The sequence below is a fragment of the Filicampus tigris genome, chromosome 10 (genome assembly GCF_054856515.1).
Source record: "Filicampus tigris isolate MCC_2025a chromosome 10, RoL_Ftig_1.0, whole genome shotgun sequence".
NCBI classification, from domain to species: Eukaryota; Metazoa; Chordata; class Actinopteri; order Syngnathiformes; family Syngnathidae; genus Filicampus; species Filicampus tigris.
Window position 1 is genome coordinate 4,509,122 of NC_141226.1, and position 8,379 is coordinate 4,517,500.

Below are 8,379 nucleotides of genomic sequence, written 5' to 3' on the forward strand. Positions count from 1 at the left end.
GTGCAGAAGGCTTTCATTGAGTCTCCACTTACAGGCTTAACCCATGACTTCTTGGCTTCCCATTGCTTGTTGTAACTGCACAGTCTTTTCTTTCTGACAGGTTTATCCATGTTTCCCTTTGCCAAACCGACCCGACAACATTACACATTACATTATTTGCAGGATTTGGTGCATTTGCGCTGTATAGGGCGGGCTTACAATGCACGTGATGATGCCTGTCATTGGATGACAGGTGGAGTGATTGACGCTTGATCTGAGATTGTCGCTTTATCTGATCTAGGATCTGTAGATTGCAGTTTTCTGTTTATAGTCAGTTTATAGTCAATATACGGGACATTTGAGGTCCCGTATGGGACAAACCAAATTAGCCCAATATACGGGACGCCCCGGCTAATATGGGACAGTTGGCAACCCTAACTAAATGTCACGAGAGGAGTATCAAAGAAATACACTTTTAAACATGATATCATCGTAACTGTCGAATTCTCTCACAAACATTACCACTACACAGACAAACAGGAAAACAAATCTGTATCTGAACGACTTTTTGAATAAAAGTGGAAATCTTGATAAATTTCAATCAAGCTTCCAACCACATCACAGTCTTTAATTGGTTCACGTCCTATTTATAAGGAAGGAGGAAACACAAATCAAGGTACAGACTAAAACACAAAATGTGAATTTGTTTGTCCGAAAACCGTGATCAGTCGTCAACAAAATTAATGCGCAGAGGTTATTTTGCTGTGACCGGCAACTCGCCACCTAGCGTTAGCTTGTCTTGAAGCATGCTAGAACTTGGTCGAGAGAGGGGTAATCAACACCTTATTTGCCACATTTGACCGTGACTGCTGCCCTGCTCTGAGGGTTATGGTTAACACAAGGACTTCCAGGATTTTTGAAACCCCCCAGAGCTTCCATGGCTGTTTTTTTAACCCAGGGAGGGTGTGTGTCAGGGGATTAGCCGAGCTATTGTTGTGTTAAAGTGTAGTAGCCAGAGAACCCACCCGCTACTTTGATATGCAATTACCCCTCCCACCACTTCATTGACCATTTCTTTGGAAGAGAATCCTACATTTTGTAAGCTTCCCAGTAGTTGGGTGTGTGCATGCTCCTTTTGCGCTGTTTGCTTTTTGCATTGTTCCTAAGATGATGGTTTTGCAAGAAATCATCACATATGGGAGTTTTTGTGAGATTTATTGAACACAGAACAAAAAACATATCCACACATAATTAAAAAATATACTTTGTCCCCATGCAGTGTGTGCGTGTCTGTGTGCGTGCATGCGTATGTGTGTGTTACAGAATGACAGTGCACTGTACACATGCCCACGGCATTTGTGTTCTGCACGTTCCACACATGTATTTTTCACAGAGCACACATTGCTTGGTGGCATAATTGCTGTTGCAGTTGCATTTCACCTGGCACTTAATTTTTTTTCGCCAGGTCTCTGTGTAGCTGGCTGTCGGTGAAGCATTTCTGCCTGCTTCGCACCTATATAACGGTGAGCCAACTCATGTGCGGGTTTTGCTAAGAAGCTTGGCCGTCTCTCCTCCTTCAGCCCGGTGCATGCCTGGTACAAAACATGTGCATTCAGTGCTGCGATGTCGATCATGTTGTAGAACTCGGCGACTGGCCAGCACCTCAGGTTCCTCTTCGGACAGTATATTCACCGCACCATCTGCTCCATCGAGTCCACACCGCACTTTGTAGTGATGTAGAGGGTGATGGTATTTGGCTTTCTCTTGGTGGTATTCTCCGTGTGAACCTCAGATTGCATGATGCTGAGAACATAGACAATCTTCTTTCGTTTGGGAGTATACACTGTCACCGTGGCACCAGTTGTTGAAAACACCTAATAAAAAGAGGGAAAGAAAAAAGAAAGAAAAAATGTTTATTTCACAGTAATTTTACACACTCACATGCACGTACACAAAATACAACGCAAACATAGATACCAGTGGTGTTCTGATACCACTTTCTGGCCCCCCGCTAAACTGAAATGCAGAGTCGGGAAAAAACCCAAATAAAGCTTACAAAATTTAGGAATAGACAAATAGTCAACGAAGTGGTGTGAGGGGGGTGGGTAATTGCATTGCAAAGTAGGGGGTGGCTTCTCGGGCTACTACACTTTAACATAACAATAGCTCAGCTTCCTGGTTAAAAAAACAGCCTATGGAAGTTCTAGTGTTAAGGTTAGACTGGTAACAGCCTGTTTTCAGTGACAAAACAAATTGAAAATGTTGTGGAAAGAGACAGAAGAATTGGAAGCGAGGCAGGAACCATGCACAGTGCATGACTCACGGCAAAATAACAGTCCCAGCAGCCTACACATCACGCTAAAATAACAGTTTCATGGCCAACCTACTGTAATCAACATATAATAGCTGATTCATGACAGGCCAAGAATTCCTCGCTCCGGTGATTGCTCAATCAGAACCGTTCATGGCAAAAAAACGCTAGGAGGAGACTTGCCAGTCACTGCAAAATAACCACCGCCAAATTCATGTGGATATCTGTATTTAAATGTACACACAACTGGAACGTGTATACTTGCTCTATCTGAATATATTTCAACATCATGATGACAAAACATGGACACTTAACTCAACTGTATGGACGAGGTGTCTCCAATAAGTTTTGAGACTTTTTTTTCGTTGGGCTAGTTATAATAATCCCACACTCTTGAAATGTTGATGTCATTACTATATGTCTAATGAGATAACATACCAATTTTTGTTATTACAGGTTGAAAGAGACAGCTGTACGTGGACATTGAGATGAGCTCTTAAACCATGCTCGTCACAGCTGACTTCCCAACTGCAGAATGCAGGACACTTCGGAAGCGTGATACGCTATAAAATTTTGCATTACGCTTTGAAAGAATGTTACACTGATTTAATGAACTGCTTCAGACTGCTTATAGATTATTACTTGAATGTGTTCCATTGGAACAAAACTTTAAGGTGGCAGAGAGTCTGTCTGAGAGACGATGAGAGGTGTGGGATGGGGAGGGAAGTCGGAACACTGGAGCTGGTGGGGAAAATTCGTACTTTTATGAATAAGGACTGTTGAGTGTCAATAGAGACAATAAGTGTTCAGTTTGAAGTCAGTGTGGGAACAATGCACACAATTATTCATGATGAATTGAACATGCAGAAAACTTGTACTAAATTTGTCCCAAGGCAAAAGGCTGGCCCTCTTCAAATCGTGTCTGTGGCATTTCACCCATGACAATTCACCAGACCACAAGTCCCTCCGGTTTTCCAACTGTTTGACCGAGATGGATATCAAGACAGTTCCTCGCCCTGCCTACAGTCCAGACCTTGCTCACTGTGACTTTTGTTTGATCACCAAGCTAATGGAAAACCTCAGAGTAAGGCTGTTCGATTAAGCGATTTTGAACCGAAGACGAATTTTCTGGATAAAGCGATGTTAAAAACGGTCGAATCAGCACATTCAATTTTTTATTTTTGGTGTATCTAAGCCACCGTAGTTTCCTCTGCATTTCTGCTTCCTCCTACGAGCGTGCATACCGAAAAAACTACAACACCATCCATGGCTACCGGCGATTCTGCTATTTGCTCAGGCAAGTGAGCGTTTGGTTAATAAATCGGGCAAATATAGATCTGTAGTGTACTGTGTGCCCCGCATGTACAACACAACCCGCGAGCAAGTAACTCAACGTCTGAAAGGCGTCCCTTTTTTTCTCCTCTACAACGGACCTGTGGCCAGCCGGTGCATACGTCGGCTACTTTAGCTTGACAGTGCATTGTATTATTGAGTGACAGTTTTTCACTAATCATTGATTTATACTTAAGCAAGAGAAATGTGAAAGGCTAGTCACTGGCTGGTTGGCAAAATGACTTGCTGACAGACTGTTTGGTTTACAGACTTGACTGTCTACCTTCTCTCATGTTGATGATTTTGTTTCAGATGGTATATGCACTTTCTTCTTTCATTATTGGTTTGATTAAAAACAGATCTGAAATCTATTGTGTAAGTAAAATGCTGTTAATCCCAATGGATTGTTCTGTGTGTATTAAGTCAAATTAACTGGCATTTTGAGTTCAAAGAAAGAAAGATTAAGTTTAAATAAAAGACATTCAAAATACTTCATTTTTCTTTTTGTTTTTATTTTACAAAGAAATCGTAATGGTAAAATAGGGTTTGAGAGAAAATAATCGGTATTTTCTTGTTAGGCAAAATCGAACAGCCCTACCTCAGTGGTAGTCATTTTGAAACCATTGAGGAGGTAAAAGATGCTGTGACGAGGGTCGTGGACATGTTCACATCGGAGGACTTCCAGGGGGTCTACCAGAAGTTGTTGGAATGATATAACTAGTGCATTGCAGCTGGAGGGGAGTGCTTTGAAGGGGACTAGAGTTTAATGCTTGTCCGAGGAAAAATAGCGTCCCTACGAAAAAGTCTAAAAACGTTTTGAAGGCACCTCGTACATTGTCTTCATGTGTTACTAATCAATGCCTGTTCTCTTTCACGTGAAATGAATTACTTTAAGAAAATCTTTGAACAGAAAGACCAGGAGAAGCAGCAGCGAATTTACCTCCATCATGGCGAAATGTGTCTCAACACATGATGACATGGGCTTGTCGTCTTTTTGTGATCTCTTTCTACTTATTTGGCCTTCAGCTTCGTCCTGCTACTTTCTGGATAGGAGGGGCCATGCAGTATACCGCATACATCATCAAACTAAGTTGCATGAATTACCAAGAACTATAAGTCGCTGTGGAAATGCTAAACACCTGGCCCACGGGAACATTTATTACCAGGATTTATATTACCCGGAAATAAATGTTCCTGGGCTTGTTGGTAGAAAAGGGGCTAATGAATTTGATTTCTAGACCATTAAATATCTTGCCTTTGTAAAGGATCCAAATGAATCAGGTGTAATGATTATCAATATTTCCCCCGATTGAACATTCCAAAAGCCACAAAGAGATTCCTTCGTCTCCAAAGAGGATGCTGGTATGCCTCCAAAGTGGAGGAAATCGACCCCCACTCTGGATACACACACATTCCAGGGATTCTCACACCCCCCAATAAAGTGCAGCTACAAGTTGCAGATATCTTCTTTGTGTGACTGACCAGAAACATTAAAAATATGAAACTTCGTGGGTATAAAATATTGAGAAGAACCCTACGAGATATTGCAGATCTGTTTTATGTTTGTATTTCTGTCTCATTAGAGTCTTCAGCTTGCATTATCTAGATCAGGGGTCCGGAGCCGCATGCGGCTCTTTCATCCTTATGTTGCAGCTCTCATGCCATGGTAAAATAAATTATAAGCGTCCGATTGAAGTGTATGTTATTCGTCTCAAAAATAAAATGTTTTTAGAGAATAAACATGGATCATAACACGACATTGTGTACCGTGTGTTTACATAAGACTTATTAACCTACAAGTTTCAAAAACTCACTCAAAACTCTTCAAATGTACCATCCTTCTAACTAATGACTGATTTCCAGAGACGTTTCATCTCTTTAAGCCTTTTGAAATTAATCAAAAAACAGATGTGTTGCTCCTAAGGGGTGTTTGCGTTTATTGCAGGCGGTAAAATTAAGGTGAATTAAATAAATTGACCCCATTATTGTTACATCCCCTATCCCACAGAGCGGCAAACATTTACGAGTGCACACGAAGGTAGCGAATGTTGCGCTCTCGTCAGGTTTCGTTCAGGGTCGCAAATGTCTGCCAAACGGTCGTCAGACATTCGCCTCTACTTTTCTTGGGGCAAGGGAATTGTGAACATGTTCCATGGACATCGTAGTCATTTGCATGCAATAGCCTTTGACTGGCGAAGGCTATTGCATGCAAATGACTACGATGTCCTTGGAACATGTTTACAATATACCTTTGACTGGCAAAGGCTATATAACTGGCAGTGTTCTTTTGCGTGGATTCAACACTCATTATTCATGTACATGCCCACGTCGTGGTTTCTTCACGCTCACTAAACTCAGGAAAAATGGCTGAGCGGTTTGCCTGCGTCCTGTGCAAAGCTAAAACTTAGCATCAGTTGCCAACCTCACAGGAGTTGGGGAACAAACTGTCTCAATGTATATTTGGAGAAACTCCTAAGCATTTAAGAACCATAATTGTGCTGTGTTCGAGCACATCTTTTGCTGGATGGCTTTGTCAACATTAGATAATGCGCATGCTAAAAATCAATGTCCATGGACAAAGATACACATACACAGAGGTGGGCATTCCATCAGTACTGACGGGAGGTCCGTCAATCCGTCACTGACGGACACCTGTTTTAGTGACTAATAGCAAGAAACTTTAAAAAAAAGATGGACTAAGTACTCAAGGAAGTGTGTTTTCGTCCATCATTGTAATCGTCACTAACCACGCAGTACCTTAGGACTTTTCAGTCTTTCAATGACGGACTTCCGTTTTGCTGACGACTGTTTCCGGGAGTGAATACAGTATACACCGGGGTCTCTTCGAGCGGACAGCATTGACTGTATATGAAAACACTTTGAAACTGCATCCTGATCCCAATACATGGCAAAATGTATAAGGTTATAATAGCTTGACCCATGCCAAAACTTTGTTTTCCACATGTTAAGTTCAAGGTTCAGTAACTTTTCCACCAACAACCAGCTTGCTACTCTTAACCATGATCAGAATTGTCATTCATTTCTGCATTCAGTTTCATACTCTACAGACATGTAACTCAATGTGTGAATATATCCTCATCTTAGTCCCTCAGTGATGCATGTTTGATATGTTCTCTAGGAATAGCCTCATCGTGGTTGTAGGGATATCGAAAGCATGTCATTTGAAGGTCATGTTCTTAAGTCACCATGGGAAATAAATCATTGAAACGGTGCAGATAAACATACTGGTCAATCTATATTCGCACACCTGGGAGAAGTGGGCCACATGTAGCAGGCAGAACAGAATACTAATAGTGAATTCATATAGAATTTCTCAAGAGGCAAATATGATGCATCCAGCTCACAAACAGAGTTACAGGGGGATACTTCTCTGTGCTTTTATGTAATATATATATATATTACATATATATATATATATATATATATATATATGTAATATATATATATATATATGTAATATATATATATATATATATATATGTAATATATATATATATATATATATATATATATGTAATATATATATATATATATATATATATATATGTAATATATATATATGTAATATATATATATGTAATATATATGTAATATATATATATGTAATATATATGTAATACATATATATGTAATATATATGTAATATATATATATATATATATATATGTAATATATATATATATGTAATATATATATATATATATATTACATATATATTACATATATTACATATATATATATATATATATATATATATATATATATATATATTACATATATATATATATATATATATATATATTACATATATATATATATATTACATATATATGTAATATATATATGTAATATATATATGTAATATATATATATATATATATATATATATATGTAATATATATATATATATATATATATATATATATATATGTAATATATATATATATATATATATATATATATATATATATATATATCAGAGGTCGTGGGTTCGATCCCGGCTCCGGCCTCCCTGTGTGGAGTTTGCATGTTCTCCCCGTGCCTGCGTGGGTTTTCTCCGGGCACTCCGGTTTCCTCCCACATTCCAAAAACATGCATGGTAAGTTGATTGGATACTCTAAATTGCCCCTAGGTGTGATTGTGAGTGCGGATGTTTGTCTCTGTGTGCCCTGCGATTGGCTGGCAGCTAATTCAGGGTGTCCCCCGCCTACTGCCCAAAGACAGCTGGGATAGGCTCCGGCACGCCCCGCGACCCTTGTGAGGATAAGCGGTACAGATAATGGATGGATATATATATATATATATATATACACACACACAGCTGCAGTTAGTCAGGGTGAATGTTTGCATTGCATTGGAATTCTACTTTGCTTTTTCCTGTTTCCATTGTAAAATACTTTATTTTATATATATATATATATATATATATATATATAAAATACTTTATTTTATATATATATATATATATATATATATATATATATATATATATATATATATATATATATATATATATATATGTGTGTGTATTTATTTATTTTGTAAATAGAAGATATCTTTTGAAAATGTTTTACTTGAGCATCAAAGGGTCTGGTTGATGTTAAATTAAGTTTTTCATTCTGCAGATTTTACTGGTATTTTTTTTTTAAAGCATGAACATGTACTAGGCTTTTGAAGATAAAGTGGTTTGCGTCATGCTCTACAATACAATTCATAGTGAGAAAAATCACCCGTTA

General features: G+C 38.4%; 1 long non-coding RNA gene across 1 annotated transcript in view; it reads right to left on the reverse strand.

Annotated features, from left to right (window-relative positions):
- Nucleotides 1-1,182: 1,182 nt before the first annotated feature.
- Nucleotides 1,183-8,379, reverse strand: part of LOC147140426 (uncharacterized) — a 21,511-nt gene continuing 14,314 nt past the window's right edge. The window contains exons 2-3 of the long non-coding RNA XR_015088452.1: nt 1,642-1,853; nt 1,183-1,571 (exon numbers count right to left, since the gene is read on the reverse strand). This is a non-coding gene — a long non-coding RNA (uncharacterized LOC147140426). The remainder of the gene's footprint in view (nt 1,572-1,641; nt 1,854-8,379) is intronic.